Source organism: Anas platyrhynchos, chromosome 12 (genome assembly GCF_047663525.1).
Source record: "Anas platyrhynchos isolate ZD024472 breed Pekin duck chromosome 12, IASCAAS_PekinDuck_T2T, whole genome shotgun sequence".
NCBI classification, from domain to species: Eukaryota; Metazoa; Chordata; class Aves; order Anseriformes; family Anatidae; genus Anas; species Anas platyrhynchos.
The window spans coordinates 21,337,030-21,356,796 of NC_092598.1; the positions used below are offsets into that span (position 1 = coordinate 21,337,030).

The window sequence follows — 19,767 nt, forward strand, 5'->3', positions numbered from 1 at the left end:
ACTCCCACCCAGTGACCATTCAAGTATTTCACAGATGGTCTAAGCACTTAAACAATGTGGAGCTCTTCATGTCACAGAATACCCTATAATCAGGGCACTTTCCTGGGAAGGTAAACGTTTATAATTTTTCTCAGAAGCTCAGAAATGTGTTTAAATGCAGTGGAGTTGGAACAAAGCACTACTGACTCCTCTGTTTATTGCATTCTGTTGCAAATCTCAACCCTTTAGTCCTGTGGGAATGAACTAAAATTACAGGGTAGGGAGGAAGAGAAAGGAAAACAACTGGAACTTTATGAGATATATTAGTCTCCATGCCATTTGTCCTGCCTGTCGCACCTGACACTGTTAACCATCCACCTTTTGTAAGTGTCCTGTTGCTTGTGGTGAATGTAAGGCTCAGAGCAGCAGGACATACTGCATGTCAGCTTAGCTCCCTATTCCCAGCCAGAGGGTTGATTGTAGAGTAAAGCCAATGGGGAACACAACTTGAGTAAATATTGCACGTAAAGTTAGTAATTTCCTTCTCAGAATAGTGGTCTGTCTGTTACAAAAAGCATTCGTATCTGAGAATAGTGCTGGCCTGTAGCCCCAGCAAGCTTGCAGCCATCTGTCTGGAAAACTCAGAGATATTAACAGTTGTGTGTGTACCTAAAGCTTGAGTCCACATGTCAGTCAGCTGCCTCCCTCAGCTTCTCTTCAGACAGAGCAGCGTGCATGTTGTAGTCTGTGGAAGTGTCTGATCAAAGCTGAGAGGGAAGTAATTCAGCAAAATCCAAGCTTCAGTCAACCTTAAATAGATGCAAGGAAGAGACACCATATACAGAAGGTGTATTTATTACTCATACGGTGCTTTAGATATATATGACACTTCACAGGGAAATGAGATGACAGTCCTTGCCCCAAGGAGCTTACAAGCTAAATTAAATGAAAATGACAAAAATGACAGTCTGTCCATAGTTGTGGCAAGAACACAAGGAATGCACATACAATTAGTGCTGTCTGGGGAAATGCTAGATTTTTTTTTTTGTGCTGTGCAACTGCTAAAGTAATGAACTATAGACTCTGACATACCCAACTTGTGAACATGACACGATACTTGAACCTGTGTTTCCTCCCAGGTAAGCATATAAGTAAAATCATAAAATCACAGCCCATGTACTGTCTGTGAATCAGAACTATTAGACATGGGTAAAAATGGCACATAGCTGTTCCTGATGAAATGCCACATCATCTGAAATTTGTAGCAATTAGTTGATTGAGTGCTCAAGGTTATTCGAAGTGTGTCACAAATGCATGCACAAAGAAGATACTGCATGGACATTTCTCACTTGGACAACATGCAAATTAATCCAACCTATAAAATGAAAATAAAAGCCAGACCTCCCAAACAAGCTACTTGTGTAACTGTAAGCAAAGCTATTTTAGTGGCTTCATTGTACAACACCTCATATGAATGGTGCCTTCTTTATTCCAAATATTTTCTATTAAAAAACAAACAAACAAACAAACAAAAGAATAATAGCTGAACATTAAACAGTCTGAAAAGAGGATTGGTAATTTAGAAGGTATTTCACCCCTAGCAACTGCTGTTTGTTCCCTCCCTCTCTTTGTTCCCAAACGATCATGATTTTCTACTAACATGTATCTGAGAGCTGCATTATTTTGTGCTGTCATACTGCTATGATACATTAGCAGCCAGGATAGTTCCTGCATAATTTTTGAAAACTACCATCTTTTAATTATTAACCTTTTGGCAGGATTTTGTTTATCTGAGAAATAATCAATTTCTTTCTGCATTAAGGTAATATCAAACTCTTTGAGAGATGCTGTGTACATGAGCTAACATAAGGAATTCTCAAAGAGCCCATTATTACCTTAGTGACAGGAAAAAAATGTTTATTTCTCAGGTATTTTATGTGAATCACTTAAGTAGTCCAAGTTGTGTCTGTATTCTTTCCCTTTACTTAATATCCCCAAAAGTAAATGTCCAGAATGACCAAAGACAAGCTCCTGCTACTAAATACATCAATTAAGAAGGAATTTCAAAAAAATTTAAAAAATAAAAAATAAAAAGAAGGGTGAGAGCAGTAGTACACAATTATTGAAAGTAAGCAGCAAGAGCATGAAGTCCTTCACACTTGCTTCCAAAACTCTGAAAATAGCATACCTGGTAATCTACAGATCTTCTGCATCTGTATGCAAGTACAGTTCACTTAGTTTCTCAAACTTTGTTCCCCAGTCTTTAATGTCATCATACACTATACCCTCATCCAGGTCAGAGGAGCTCAGGGCACTGGACTGCTAGCAACTGAGCCTTCTCCTTCGGTGTAAAACACTTGCAGTGAGTCACAGGGTACAGCTTGGGGGTGGTGGTCAGCATTTCTAACAACATTTGACAAGTACTGACCAAAGTCTGCACTAGAAAAAGAGAGTTTCGTAGGCACCGATGTTTTGGTCTGCTCCTGCATGCTTGGGGACGCACCACTAAAGAAGCTGTTCAGTTTTGTTGCTTTTTCTTTTTTCTTGCAGAGGAAATAGGCTGGGCTGGTTTGAATAGACACCTGCAGTTCTGCCATGTTGTATGCATCCTGGAGTGAGAAACCATTCACATTAAATTTATTATGTTCTCTATAGGTCCCCAAATTCCATGTTCTATTGGACATCAACAAGAAACAAATAATCCTGAGGCAGTCTGTTTAGTGTGAACACTACACAAGGATTGACTTGTTCAACCTACTCTGCCACCTACAATGAGCTATAAGAAAGCAAAAAACCACCATGCACCCTGCATTGCTACAGTCAGGTTAAAAATCAAGTCTAATTTCCTATTAGAAGCCAAATAAGAATGACAAAAGTCCCAATTTTTGCTCTGAAATTCAGATCTGAGTGTTTTTCATCACTAAACCCTGACACTGTGTATAGTACCAAAGGTAAGAAAATACAGTTCAAAAGTAGCTATTTAAAGTTCAAACATCTACTATTATTTCTCTTCAAGATCTATCAATTTGAAGTAATTGCCAATTATCAAGTGGCATGATTGTAAAAACCAAATAAGAAGGATATTAATGTTATTATGATATTAATGTTTATCTTTATTAATGATATTAATGTTTATTTCAGGTGCAGTAATTCAGCCTTCTTTCTTGTCCCAGTAGATCTACTCTCAGCTAACATTCCAAAGACAAAACTCTCTGTTCCACCAAAACTCTCTGTACCTTTGGGATCCTTTTGTTAAGATAACATTATAATATACCTAAATTATTGTAATTCTGGGTGTTGGTTGTTTTTTTTTTTTAATTTAGACAAACAGTTAGGTATTAAAAATACTAGAGTACTGGAGCTGCAATCCAAGCAATTACAAAATCTGAATAATTTAGGATCAGTATATAGAACCTATAGATAGAGGCTTCACTCAAAACATTTCTTCAAGATGCAGTAATAGCCTCAGATTAAGATCATCAGGTCATTAATTTAGTTGATTCAACTGCTTAATATCAGGAGTGTATTTTAAGATCTCTCCAGAAGTAATTATATTGCCATAGAGTAACTATGTATTTCCTTAAGCTATAGACCTTCTGGGTGCAAAATTGCAAAATGCTGCAGAGAAAGTTCACTTTACTAAAGAAAATAGAATTTATGTATATAGCTGTATGTATCACATGGAAAAATGCCCCTGTATTTAATATGGTCACAGTAATTTATCAAGAAATTAAGGACACTCTACAAGAATGTTTTCTCACGTGGCCTTGTAAAACACTCTTAATATGTTATTACTAAAAATTCTTGAAGACGTTGCATTTTGGGACACTTTTTTTTCTTTAGCACTGGCTTTTTCGATCTGTCACATTAATGCCCTGACGATTATTTCCTCTGCAGTGTCATGGCACCTTTTGAACCCATGAAATTAACTAGTTCAAAGAAGGCAATACATATTTTTAACATGGCAAACATCTGTGGGTCAGCAAATAATCTATTTAAATTATTCATCTGTAATACCTGCAACTTCCTCTCAAAGTTATGGCTTAAAACGCTGTGTAGAAATCCCTAAAACAGTTTCTTCCACAGCTACCCCCATATACTTTAAGGCTTAAATGGAATACCTGAATTTCTTAACAAGTCAAGTCTGAGTAACTCTGAGGCCTTTGAGAAAACTAATATTCAGAATAGTGGACAAAATACTCTAACAGTCTCTAAGAATAGACAGCCTACGTCTAAGGAGAACAGTTCATGTTAGGCTCTTTCAAACCCTCAGTGCTACAGCAGCAATTACGGGAGTACCACAGCATCTCCCGAGTCATGAAACCAAGGACATCAGCTGTTGGTTCTTCACTTCTAAACTCACACTGCAGTAATTTTAAATATGCATATAAGATCACTTGTTTTGAGAGCAATCAAAAATTGATAGGCATTTATCTCTGCTTAAAAAACATGAACTCTTTTGTACAAACCATTGCAAATAATTATCAATTGCAGTAATGAATCAGCAAAACAAAGGCTAAGGTCCTCATTTTAAAGGAACAGCATAATACATATATTCATTAGCATGGTGAGCCCACAGTCCCCTTGTAATAGTAACGTAACACAATGATCCTTACTTGGTCTTGTTCCCTGTTGGGAATTGGCATACAGGACGTGGACATAAGCAACCAGGGGTAGGCCTTAGAAATCTCAGGGCCTGCTGTAGCTGAGCAAACCAAGCTGCCAGAGTAACTGTGAGAAGCTCCCACGGCAATGACTCCCACATCACCCAATTAAGGAACTCAGAAAATATTGTTATCAGCAGCTGGCCTCAAGGACTAGGCCTACGTGACCGTTAAGCACAAAGGGGGTTGTTTTCCTAACTTCTAATCAAAAGGTGGTGTTATTTTCTTAACGGTTTGTCTGTGTGCTTTTGACCAATAATCTTGTGTGAAACACTGTCCATCCCTGTAAAATTCACTATAAAAGTTGGGCTATTCGGGCAATAAAATGGTGAAGCATGATCTGACTCTGCTGGTGTCTGTTGTGCTTTTGTCCGTGCTTCGCAACAGTTCCCCACCCCCTTCTTCACTGTAGTTGAGGATACTTTCTCTGATGTCCTCCAAATCATCGTGATGGGCCAATACATGGTATATGCCTCCATTCACACTCTGAAGTGACTCTTCCAGCAAGCCCACAAGAATATAGCACTGAACAGAACTGTGTAAACACACAGGAGTAAAACAACATAATTCAGAAATAAATATGACATTTACATAGAGAAGTACTGCAGTGTGGCTAAGACAGCAGCCACTCTTAATGAGGACTGCAGCAATGGCGTGCAATCAGAACCAGTAAGGCTGTAGTTTTGTGTTTCTCAACATGTTTGATTTTTGCACTCTTTGCATACTTGTAGTTACAAGTGAATACCAAAGATACAAGAAAAGGCCTTTAGAGAGTATCTTAAAATACCCTTTAAAGTACAGCTTTGGAGTTAGAAGCTTAACTGACTGAAGAACTGAATGCCGCAAGTGGTGTTCAGAGACCTATTTACAGAATCACAGAATCACAGAATCACAGAATTTCTAGGTTGGAAGAGACCTCAAGATCATCGAGTCCAACCTCTAACCTAACACTAACAGTCCCCACTAAACCATATCCCTAAGCTCTACATCTAAACGTCTTCTGAAGACTTCCAGGGATGGTGACTCCACCACCTCCCTGGGCAGCCCGTTCCAGTGCCTCACAACCCTTTCAGTAAAGAAATTCTTTCTAACATCTAACCTAAAACTCCCCTGGCGTAACTTTAGCCCATTCCCCCTCGTCCTGTCACCAGGCACATGGGAGAACAGGCCAACCCCCACCTCTCTACAGCCTCCTTTAATGTACTTATACAGAGCAATAAGGTCACCCCTGAGCCTCCTCTTCTCTAGGCTGAACAAGCCCAGCTCCTTCAGCCGCTCCTCATAGGACTTGCTCTCCAGGCCCCTCACCAGCTTCGTCGCCCTTCTTTGGACCCGCTCAAGCACCTCGATGTCCTTCTTGTAGCGAGGGGCCCAAAACTGAACACAGTACTCGAGGTGCGGCCTCACCAGAGCCGAGTACAGGGGGACGATCACCTCCCTAGCCCTGCTGGTCACAGTGTTTCTGATACAAGCCAGGATGCCGTTGGCCTTCTTGGCCACCTGAGCACACTGCTGGCTCATATTCAGCCGACTGTCCACCATCACTCCCAGGTCCTTCTCTGCCTGGCAGCTCTCCAACCATTCCTCTCCCAGCCTGTAGTTCTGCTTGGGGTTATTGCGCCCCAGGTGCAGGACCCGGCACTTGGCCTTGTTGAACTTCATGCAGTTGACCTCAGCCCATCGGTGCAGCCTATCCAGATCCTCCTGCAGAGCCTTCCTACCCTCGAGCAGATCGACACACGCACCTAGCTTGGTGTCATCTGCAAACTTACTGAGGGTGCACTCAATGCCATCATCCAGATCATTGATGAAGATGTTAAAGAGGACCGGCCCCAGCACCGAGCCCTGGGGGACGCCACTAGTGACTTTTCACTATTTTTTTTTTAATTTACTTATTAAACTTTTAAGAATTTTATTAAATCTTAATTTTAATCTTAAAAAGTTATTAAACTTTTTAAGAGAAAATATGTACAAAGAGATAACACATAAATAACAATGAGTTGAGAGTCACAGATACAATTAGACAGAAATGAAGCATAGGAAGACATGAGACTAAAGAGGAAATTACTATACATACTACTAGAAAAAAATCAGGCACGTTGTACCTTTAGCATCCATGAATATAAACACTTCTCTCAAATGTTTAGGTGCATTTTATACACAGAGTTATAAAACGTCAACATAAGATACTGAAAACTATGTAAATAGAAGTTTATGTACCAGTGTGCTACAAACTCTACAAAATAGATTAACATTCATAGTAAGACCTTAAACTATTGGGTACCATTAACTAACACTGCAGTGAATTAAATGGACGGGAAGATCCTACAGAGCACCTACTGCAGAGTGCAGTTCTATAAGAGCACCTGGATGAGCTCTGAACTGAAACCAGTGTACACTGAGGGCTATGCCCTGCACTGCGCTGTGCAGCTACACTTTTCAAGCTGAATCAATGCACTTGAGATAAATATTTACTTTTTCTTCTTCCCCCACCCCCGAATTACCAGAACCACAACACACGAATTTTTACACATGGTAATTTTTTGGCGGTCATTTAGCTGAGCTGATTTTTAGATATTTGGTATCTTTTAATGTTCTACATCTTTCCTATTCAATTATTGTGACTGCTAATAAAAACCCAATTCTTAAAATGAATATAGCCCATGTTCTAAGACATAATGGATTCCAAACCTGAAGGATTCCTCCTGAGGATAGTACCTCTTTCATACAGATATCAACACTGTAAGTTCCTGCCTGATTCTCTGCTCAACTAGAAATGAATTTATCATCTCAAGCTGTCACTGCACGTGGTTGTTATTAAAAGCATGTGATATCAAACCAAGGTGAAGCCACCTCAGTATCACCTTAATTGCAAACTGGTTCCATGTTTGATTTTCAAAGATGTAGTCTAATGTCAGAGAAGCAGTTTTTTTCATCTACTGGAAGCTAACAAATTTATACGTAAAATTGCATGAATTTATCATTTGATAAGTGCATTACCAGTTTTTTGGAAGCTATATATGAGGAAGGGCACTTGAAATCTTGAGAACCGTGATTTTATTAAAAATTCTCCTGACAAAAGTTGCAGTTGAGTGATAACATCATAGTTAACCACATCTATTAAAACTTTCATAACAATGCACACCACTTGGTTAAAACCAACTCTTTCTAACATAATTTAGACCTGAAAGATTAGAAGGATTACTATTTAAAGTTCTTGTTGGTTTCTCAGCCAGACTCAGTCAAGCACAGGTAACAACACAAAACTCACATCAAAACTGCTATGACACAGGGAAAAAAAAAGTCCTTTAACATAATGATCTCCTATCAACATTAAGTAACTCTGATTCCAAAAGATGCAAAACCAGTTAGCTTCCCACGTTACTTGCTATTTATATTTTCACAGCAAATATAGTACCCAGCAGACTTGGGGACAGAGATAGTATTTCACGTAGCTACAGATCAATTCAAAATAGTCCACGAAAAACTTTCATACTGTTACTATAACTTCTGACCTCAACTTAATAAAAACTGTAAAAGCTACGAGAAAAAAACGTGTCCTGATTTCATGAAATTTGAATAAACAAGAACTAGCAGATGTGATCCTTCCTGAATAGTGAGATCTTTCTTTTTCGCTTCCTTCTGAAATCAAATACCTGAAAACAGTTCAAGAAGCCAAAAGCGGCTGCCAGTTGTGATACAACTGGTTAAGGTGCAAGAAACTATTCTTGTCTGACCAAGTACACTTCTATCACGCAAGGTGTTTCTCCTGGACTGAAAAAATCTGTTTCATGATCAATAGTATTTCAAACTGCTTATTTTGTAGCAATTTTTCCTCATTCTGTTCAAATATTCAAATATTCAAATTCTGTTCCCGCTTTACTCTGCGCTGGTGCGGCCTCACCTCGAGTACTGTGTGTAGTTCTGGGCACCACAGTATAAAAAGGACATTAAACTGTTGGAGAGTGTCCAGAGGAGGGCTACGAAGATGGTGAAAGGCCTGGAGGGGAAGACGTACGAGGAACGGCTGAGGGCACTGGGCCTGTTCAGCCTGGAGAAGAGGAGGCTGAGGGGAGACCTCATCACAGTCTACAACTTCCTCGTAAGGGGGTGTCGAGAGGCAGGAGACCTTTTCTCCATTAACACCAGCGACAGGACCCGCGGGAACAGGGTTAAGCTGAGGCAGGGGAAGTTTAGGCTTGACATCAGGAGGAAGTTCTTCACAGAGAGAGTGGTTGCACACTGGAACAGGCTCCCCAGGGAAGTGGTCACTGCACCGAGCCTGACTGAATTTAAGAAGAGATTGGACTGTGCGCTTAGTCACATGGTCTGAACTTTTGGGTAGACCTGTGCGGTGTCAAGAGTTGGACTTGATGATCCTTAAGGGTCCCTTCCAACTCAGGATATTCTATGATTCTATGAAATGAATTTGCTTCCCACTATGTATCTGAAGAGTTCCTTAGCAAAGAAGTGAAAATCTGCATAAAATAAACTGCAAACACTTTTCATAGCTATCAAATGTTGATTCACTTAGTAATATATGCACGTGGGGATGAGAAATAAGTTTGCTGATGGAGCTGAAAGCATGGCAAAGAAGTGAAGGCAGAGTCAAGTCTCCATTAGGAAACATTTTTTTCAGGAGGAGGATGAGATGATGACTATTCAGGACAAGATGGATAAATGAGTTCACCAAAAGTGGTACAATATGTAGTTGCCATAACTACCTAACAGTGCCAAAAAACAAATGCAGATAGCAAGCATGGAACTAAAGGTCAGGCTTGTGTCCTTGTGACAGCTTCCCTGGCACTGAGGTCAAACTGACAGGCCTATAGTTGCCCGGGTCTACCCTCCATCCCTTCTTGTAGATGGGCATCACGTTTGCTAGCTGCCAGTTGACTGGGACCTCCCCTGATAGCCAGGACTGCCAATAAATGATGGTAAGTGGCTTGGCCAGCTCCTCCGCCAGTTCTCTCAGTACCCTCGTGTGGGTCCCATCCGGCCCCATTGACTTGTGCACATCCAAGTACTGTAGCAGGTCGCCAACCATTTCCTCATGGATAGTGAGGGCCACATTCTGCTCCCCATCCCCTTCCACCGGCTCAGGGAGCTGGGTATCCAGAGAACAACTGCTCTTGCCGCTAAAGACTGAGGCAAAGAAGGCATTAAGCACCTCAGCCTTTTCCTCATCTCTTGTAACTAAGTTTCCCCTCGCATCCAGTAAAGGATGGAGATTGTCCTTAGTCCTCCTTTTTGTGTTGATGCATTTATAAAAACATTTTTTGTTATCTTTAACAGCAGTAGCCAGACTGAGCTCCAGATGAGCTTTGGCCTTCCTAATTTTGTCCCCGCACAGCCTTGCAACATCCTTATAACCCTCCTGAGTGGCCCACCCTCTTTTCTAAAGATTATAAACCCTCTTTTTTCTACGAAGCTCAAGTCACAACTCTCTATTCAGCCAGGCTGGTCTTCTTTCCCTGCTGGCTCATCTTTGGGAACTTGGGGACAGACCGCTCCTGAGCCATTAAGATTTCCTTCTTGAAGAGTGCCCAGCCTTCCTGGACTCTTCTGCCCTTCAGAACAGCCTCCTAAGGGACTCTGCCAACCAGTATCCTGAACAGTTCAAAGTTAGCCCTCCAGAGGTCCAATACAGCAGTTTTACTGGTCCCTTTCCTGGCTTCTCCAAGAATGGATGTTCAAAGGCCTTAGACTAAACTGCCTTTCAGTGAATCTCCAGAAACATACCTTGCCCTTTGTGGAACAGACCCAAAGACTTCACAATTTGTATGATCTTCAGTAGACAGCCATTTGCCTACTCCTTCTATCTCTGAAACAACAGCCATATTGCAATGATCCAAAGTGAATCGAACATCCTACTGAATCTACTACATCGTTACTGAATGAGGAATTACTGTAAGTTTCAATAAGCGTGTGATATCGGATTTTCATCTTTTTTTTTTTCAGAGCATCATCCAAAAAGTATTGTGGTTTCTTTTTCCATGTTTTCCTCCTCACAATAAACACTAAAGCCAAAATGGAACCATTCAACAGAAAAGGCATTTACCTTTCCATTCAATTTATACCTCTGAGTAGTTTAACCACTTTTACAAAATATGTAACTGCATTTGCAAGTAAGTAATATCTGTTTTTTGTGCACAGGTAATGGATCTCAGTGTTCTTCAAATAATACCTGAGTGCACAAATTACAATTAAGCCTTTATGCACATTCCACATGTGCTAGAGCTTACAAAAAGAAAAAAAAAAAAGATTTCTCTGATCCCAGAAGAAGATTACAACATAGGTAGATTTGGAATTGACAATGTTGTCTTTCCAAAATTTGTATTACTCATCAAATCTACAAGCACAGTTAGAATAATACATATAATTATCCAGTCTCTTTTTTCTACCGTCCTGTTGCTACATAGGCAAATGCTATTGGAAATAACCAATATTCTGAGGCAGAAAACCAAATAACTGACCTGACCATTGGTTCTCACTTCCAGTTGATGCCATTTTTTGTCTGTTACATTCAGGTGACTTGGAAACTGCAGTATCACAGAACCTGAGCCATGGCTCATCTTCAGCACAGAAATGCCACTGGTGAGTTGTAATGCCACATATACACACACACAAAAAAAAAAAATAAATCTAGCAACAAGTATCTTTCCATTTGGGGTATTTTAGCACATTTAATGAATGTACTGATTTAATGCTCATTGCCAGTGCCATGAAGTGGGGTTCAGCATAGAAGGTTCAGTACAGAAATAACTAGAATTGTATTCTGTGACTTGTATTATGCAGAAATACTAATTTAATATAGTATGTATTTTTATACTTTAGATTGTGGCACTTCTTCGTCAAAAGTAAAACACTGGAACTTATTCCTGGTAATCGATCTGTATTTTTATAATGCTCAAAATGCCCTGAGATGAGAAGAAGTTTAAGTGCATTTCCTTTCTCACTAAACTAGATGAGAATGACATGCGACTAAGACTGCATTAATCATGTAATATCTATCTTCAAACTACCTAAATTCCTTTTATAGTACTAGAGTTTTCCTGGGGGAGATTTTCTCTTTAATATACAAATCTGTTTTATTTTCCCCTGATTTCTACAACTCTGCAATGGACCAAAGCCGTAGCTGCAGGCTACAAAATACATTACATCAAAAAAGAAATACCTATTAGAGAATGTTTCAAACTATTTTCCAACATTTTCAACCCAGAAAATAAATTATCTCATGAGATGGAAGGATAGAACTCATTGACTGCTACATTGTTCAAAACCCATGCATTCCCATATGTTTTTTTCCACACACTTGCTGAAGTACCTATTGCAATGAAGTTTTCTGTACTCCCAGGTTCTGGATTTGATAAAGGACCACTGTATAATAGAAGTCCATCTGGAACTGCAGTAATAAATTCTAGAGAGAGTGAGCTTTCGAAACAAGGCCTGATGGGATGAAACCATGCATAACCATTTCCATGGAAACTGTGCTTAGTCTGCTGGCAATCTGGTCCATGAAACGAAGCAGGGCAAAGACAACTGAAAGAGCACAAACAAAAAAACTGTTAGAATTCCCAAATGTTCAACTTTTTTGTGGGGTTCTATATGTAACAAATGTAGCACTTGCCACGCTCACAAGCAGAAGTGAAACAAGGATTTTAAGTATCTCAGGTATAGTGGTGCTAAGCAATTATTAAAATACTTTATGAGTACAAAGCATTTTTATCCACCATATTATCTCTATCCAGAAAGTATTTCTGAGTCTGTGACTTAAAGAATAATGAATTATTTCACTAGGTAAGTGACATGAAACATCAAACATCAATTGGCCAGTTTATTGCAGCAAAAACTCTGGGAGATAAATTCCTAGCTCGAATGAACAATTTAATTTCACCAAAGGAATACTGGTACATGCCAGATGCTATAGTAAAACAAGTTTACTATCTAATATTTTCTAAAGTCCTTACTGCCCATTCTTCAAACTACATTTTATTCCCCTCCACCCTGCTGCTATTTAACTCCTACTGAATTAAGTGGTCTTATAATGAGCGATGTTCATAAGGCCACTGTTTTTTCCCAGGGTTTTAATTCTTACACACACATAGTATTTCCATTGATTTCCAGACTAAAATGGCGTTACTGGGCCACTGGTAAAGGCACCACTGTCATTAAGTTTACACTCCAGTATACTTGTAGGTTCTTTGTTTTCCTTCAGTCAGCATTGCACTCATTATATTTAAAAAGATACAGGTCTAGAAAAACATTAGACATTTTAAAACAAAAGGAAAAAAGTTAAGGTGCAATCCCAGTTTCCTCACCTGTAACCATTCAAAGTGTCAATACACATTCCACCATTGAGACAAGAGCTTCGAGAGTAGGAGGTCCCTACTGAGCAAGTGCAGACTGCGCTGACGGTGGTTGTTACAGTGGCAAATGAGACACTTCCAGTATCTATCACTGTGGGGACATCGCTCACACTGAGGTAGTTCGTACAACCATTGCCCTCACTACAATTTGCACTCCTACATTCATTTACATCGATCTGTGAAATACTTGCTTGTAAAGCTGACTGGACCTAAGAGAAAACACAGTTTAACAAATTACCATTCTGTTCTTAATGAATGTTTTTATGTACTGCTTCATTTCTAAAAAAAAAATCTAAGTTATTGTAAAGTTAATGGAATGCTTTAGTTTTCTGATCATTAGTAACATCTCTGACTATACAAGCAAAGTGATTTTATAAATACAGGAATTATTTTAAAAAATTCACAGTAGCAATATTTCCTGAAAACTTAAATCCCTGATACAACTGATATTGAATGTCTTAAATTGGTACCGGACTACCAACATTTTTGCTGAGGACCAAAGCTGTGTGGTCTATGTCACACTTCTTGCACTCTGACAGCACCATAATTCATACCCAGTGTTTCTTAAGTAACCTTTTCCATAAGGATGCAAGCACTGGAAAATGCAGTGCTGAGCTGCATTTAATAATAACATCCACAGAAAGTGACTTGACAGGTTTGTGGCAATTTGAATTCAGCCTATTCATTCACATCCTTTAAGTTTCCTTTTCATGTCACTGTATATGGGTGTACACACAAATATATATACACTATATATACTATATATATATAGTTTTTGTAACACAGCAATAGTGTTCTCGCAGTTTGCAACTCCTAATCCAAAGAGGAAAAACAAACAAACAAACAAAACTATAATAAGGCACAAGGGAAGTTAGTTGTTCACAATAACCCTGAGGAAAATAACAGAGCTGTGACTATTTCACACCTCTTGTAATTCAGCCAGTAGCCTATGCACAGGACTACAGTATCACCATGTTTGTTCCCTAGTATAACACATTTGTTCCTTTCACTTGTTTTGGGATTTTGCACAGGTGCCTATAAAGCTTCAAAATTTGATTTGTATTCGAAGATTCAAATACACTGAATGACATGCATATAGTGCCCAAACCTGAATACAAGAGGCCTCACTATGGTCTAGTCATGAGCAAGGGTGACATACAAATGTAAAACTAACAAAATGACATCAGACCTTTCTTTACACATTTAACAAGTATTTTTTTAAACGATAAAATGCATGACAAATATTTTAAAAGTAAGTTTTTAAAAGACTGAAACAAATGCATAAATACTGAAGATCTTTTTTTAAATTTTACTTGTACTGTCACGTCAATTTACCACTCTAAGAACTCTGACCTTTATAATCAATTGTCAATATACCCTCAAATATCATAACATATGGAAAACCATGTCCCCAAAGGCATAAAATATGCTTTATAATGACATGATGCATCCTGTCAGCACTTTTTGGTGTCTGCTGCCCACAACAATCACCATTAGCAGGAAGTAAACAAAGAGCTATGCAGTACAGTCACAAAAAAGCAGCATATATAAACATTAGCTCATTTGCACTGTTATGGAGGATTATTTTTGCTGCTAAAAATAGTTGTTGTAAAGCTGTACCACAAGGAAGTAATGCAAGCATATTATTTATTTAGCAATTCAATGAATAATTCCAGTTCTAATTATTTATTTTCTCTATTTATATATAAAAACTACTGCAGAAATTGTTCAGTTATGATTGGTTTTCGGTAGACTGTTGGTGATTACTCACTAGAGCTATTAATTAAATATTGAAAGGTGATATATAATTGATACAAGCTTGACTTTTTCATTAAAATATGTGAAGCAATCCCTTCTTACCACTTTCATGAATTCACCTGCCATATCTTATGGCATAGAATATTTGAAATCTATGCAATTTTCCATAGTATTATTGCAGTAACTCTATAAATAAGCAAAAGAAGAAGTCATTTCATGAAGAACCTTCATGAATAGAATTTGCCTCTGTGTATTTCCAGCTTGGTCATTGTGTAGATTCTCACAATCCACACTATTTAAGACATTATAAGATGTGGGCATGTGGTAAGAAAGATACTTTTTGGTTCCAAGAATCATGGTATTTACACAAATGAAAAGTGCTGTTTTCTCTTCAGGAAAAATCCAGCATAAATGCCATGTATTAAATTTAAATACGCTCCTGTAGCCGCACATAAAATGTCAAGAAGTGCCATCTTGTCCAGAGCAAGTTACTGCTAGTCAACTGAGCAGCAGCATCTTGCCTTTGTGCACAGCAGCAGCTTTTTGCCTACTCAATAGCATCTGCAGGACTTCAGCAAAGCCAAAATCTGGAAGGCTGCTGAAAATAGAAGAGTGGAACCAGTACAGACTGCATATAGGTAGCTGATTTAAAGGGCATGCAGAATGTGGTAAAATAGTACAAGAGTTAAGTGTCATCAGGAAGGGAAAGAAAACATCTAATTTCAAAAACTCTTTTACCCCTATCATAGAAAAAAAAAAAAAAAAAAAGGAGGGGGGGTGTCACGTTGTATTTAAGAATTAACCTTTGGTGAGTTAAAAAAAATTGTAAAATTGGTTGCCTACATCTCACTTTAACTGTTCTTCTAACCTGCATATTCCTTCCAGCAGGATTATTTCTATGGACTATCATCTCTTTGTATAGCAGAATTTCAGTTTGGGTGACATCAAGCCTGAGGTAAGTGTCTAACCACAAGCACATGACTTGGTATTTCCATCAGCATCTAAAATGTCCGAAGAGCTGTCAATTTCAACACATTATCTGTATTACAGTACCACTTTGTCTTTTATGGATTCTTCTAATATCATACTCAAAAGTCTGATAGATTATACAATGAGACACTGACTAGAGAAGACACAGGCAACTGTATTATGATTAGGAATGGAGGGCCATCTTTCTGTGACTACAAGTAATTATATCTATTGAAACTAAAATGAGTACAACTGTATGATAACAAAATGTATGGGATTAAGGAGAATGAAGACAACTTGAATTTAGCCATTGTTTGGCAATTTTTTTGTCCTGAGTGAAGCAATACCTATCTGTAGGTCTTGCATATTCTTTCACTGAGGGTTGTGTGAGGTCTGGGATACATAACTTGCATCTATGTCATTTACCCAAATACTAAGTCTGCAGAACAGCCCTAGAGAACATACCTCATTTTTGAATGCTGCCATCTCAGCATGCAGTTTCTCAGGTCTGTAATACGCTGAGCCATCAAGGACCGCAAATCTTACATCTGCCTGTTTTCCATCAATGTTCATCAGACTGAAGACAATGATATCACTAAGCTGAACTGATAACATGTTTGCTAGTAATTCCTTGAACTTGACATATCTGTTTTTGCCGTGTTTATCTCTCTGTATGAACTCCTCTGCTGTGACATCTGAGTTTGGGATTCAAAAATAAACATGAAATAGTTAATTTCTCAACTGATTTCTTATTTAGCAATATGAAAACATACTGGAAAGTGCATCTGCCTCATAATGACATCTAAATCAAAATCATAAAATAATACCTACATCATGTAATCATTCAAATATACAAGCAGCTGATCTAAACTCTCAGTAGGTACTAAAACTAACCTGATAGACGCACGGTGGCTGAGTTTTGTATGTCTTCATCTTCCAGCTCTTTGACATGGATTTGTACTGTAGATATAACATCAGGCCAAACTCCATCAGAAACTGTAACTTTTAAACTGTGTATTCCTTCAGGAGCATTATGCACCATCATCAAAGAACCAGTCCTCTGATTTAATCTGAAAAATCTAGACATATACTTTCAATTAGGGAAACTTAATAAACCAAAACTGAGAACTTACATTATTCATTAACATAACTCAAAAAGCCTTAAATGTTGCTATGAAGGTTACAGGATTAAAACTTACAGCAATCCATGAACAACTTCAACATAGCACCAAAAATTATTTAGCTGAGAAGTGATGGTTTTCAGAGCTTATAAATAGATGTTTCTTCCACTCCCAGACCCCTATGCCTTCCCAATCCTGAACAAAAACAACCAGTCTGCAGGAGACAGTGTAACCAGGGGGTTCAACATAGCCATCATGTACAGGTCTATACAAATATAGAAAGTGACAAAAACACACAAATTCCTGAATCCCGTTTATCAGTTTGGAATAGGGCAAAGTCTGTATGAAATCTCTGATTTCATTTTTATGTGCCACCTCAAAGGGACAATAAATAGTAATTATGGAAATATTCCATGAACGCTACTGTGAAACAGTAACCTCCTAAAATGGAAGCAGGCCTACTTATGATATGGACAAATACTATGTTAGTAGGAATTAAGGATCTAATTCGATATATGAAGTTGCAGAAATAACTCCACTAAGTTAAAAGTTATGGCTTTCCCTTGCAATTCTAAATGTATTCATCAACAAAGATCATCAAATTAACTTCCACTTCTGATTAAATTATTATATTCTGCCCTTTTGAATTTGTGATTTGTATTGCATCAACTTTAACAGTTAGGGGGAGGCATTAAAAACTCTGCTTATTGTTAAATTGGGTCTTACAGACCCAATGTTTAAATAAATTAAGGACAAAAAATAAACATCATGGTATTACCCTGCATTGTCTAAAATAAAATAAAATAAAATAAAACAAAATTAAAATTAAAAATTAAAAATTAAAATAATGCACTGAAAGTTCTAGGACTTAGTTACCCAAGTTTAGAATCATAGAATCATAGAATATCCCGAATTGGAAGGGACCCATAAGGATCATCAAGTCCAACTCCTGGCACCACACAGGTCTACCCAAAAGTTTAGACTATGTGACTAAGTGCACAGTCCAATCACTTCTTAAATTCAGACAGGCTTGGTGCAGTGACTACTTCACTGGGGAGCCTGTTCCAGTATGCAACCACCCTCTCGATGAAGAACCTCGTCCTGATGTCAGCCTGTTTAAAAACAAGAAAAAGCACATGAAAAGGTACATTCCTTCATACACTCAATAATGTTTTCTTGCGTGCATCCTGAACATAGAGAAATATATGGTGAATAAAATAATTACAGAAGCGTTAAGTAATACTAATTTTGACACAAATACAATCCTCACTTGAGCAGTTTTCCTTCAAAGATAAATGTTTTATTGTCCCAGTCATCTTGATCTGGTGCAAACACTTCCCCAAGCACTGTTGTTGACCATTTTCCTGTTGAGATAAATTATAATAAATCTGCATTTAATTTTTTGCTTTTTGGTACACTTAATATTCCACAGCATTCATTACATTGTTTATTATTTTCAGATTGCTGCTTGATTTGGTGACGGTTATGATCCAAGATTCTTAACATGATTCACAGCTTGCCATCTGATTTCTGTCAGTTCTGGGAAAGTGAGTACATTGTGGATGTAACAGTAAGGCATAGAAGTCAAAACTGATCCAAAACAACACAAAGATGAATGCAACTCTATGTAAAATTCTCTGAACAAAAATAAATAAATAAATCACTGTATCAGGAGTTAAACCAATTGCTACTCTGCTATTTCAGACAGCACCTGCTGGAACCCAGCAACAAAGAGAAAATATCCTGTGGACTGCAGCTGGGAGAGAAGGACATGGCCAGGAAATGGGCAAGAAGCCACTAAGTTGTGCCAGTTCTTGGCCCTTTTTTCAGGCCTCTGTGGACCATCACAAAAGCGGAACATCCACTAAAAATAGCAAAATAGTTCTACAATAGCAAAAGGAGCATCCTATAGGGAACTACTCCAGGGAAGGAGACCTTAGAACAATACAGCAACATATGAAATTCTCAAGGTTCATATGTGGAGCCAAACCACCCTAGAAAATTCTCTCACTTCTATGCTGGAACTCATCACATCTTTTTCTAATTCAGGTGTTCTGAATTCAGCAAAAAATAACTCACTGAAAAAATATCTTCTGTAGATTAATATAACACTTGTCTGAAATTCTACCACTGCAATGATAACTGAGAATAGCCAAGTTTATCTGGAACAGAGTATCTGGGAAGAGGCTTAACAAACCGTACCTATAAAGGCCACCAAGGCTTTATTTACAGTCAAATTTTACACAGATAATTTCAGGAAACAAACAGTAATAGAAATTCAAGACAAATGTTAGAAAATATTATTCAACTGCTTACACATTGCTAAACCACTCCGATGAGAAAATGTTAAGATTTCACTTAATGGACGCATTTGCTCTGTTCTTTCCCAGTACAAGGTGAAACTCTTAGTATTGTGGTTGCTGTCACAGAGCAGATCTCATGCTAGTATTTCTTGAACTAGGTACTGCGCACCACTCAAGAAAACATCCAGAATAGCATCTTTTGTTTGTCAGTCCAAAGGCTCCATGTTCTAGAAAGTAGTTACTTACTGCATCTCAAAGATTATTTTTCACTTTTTTTTTTTTTCTAAAAAGGCACTGACCCAGCTTTCTCTCAGATCCTTTCTTGCCAGCTAAAACCTCCCTCCTCCAGATTTATATCTTGCTCATCCATACAGTAGGTGTGGCATTGTAGGTCTACAATTTCTGACTCAAATATGAATCTCTGCTATTTCTCAAAATTGCTTCAGTTCCACCATTCTCATCTCCAGATCACTCTGTGTCAGATACTTTATGAATCCCGTGTACACATAAAAGTTTTCCTCTGGAAAGGCAAAAATCAATGAATGGAAAACAGATTTTATTGATTTATAAAAATACTGCATTTTCTGTACATGCAGTATGTATT

The 19,767-nt window shown here is 38.2% G+C and overlaps 1 pseudogene; it reads right to left on the reverse strand.

The window, feature by feature from the left end:
* Positions 1-818: 818 nt before the first annotated feature.
* LOC101794490 (neural-cadherin-like) overlaps positions 819-19,767 on the reverse strand; it is a 63,130-nt pseudogene continuing 44,181 nt past the window's right edge.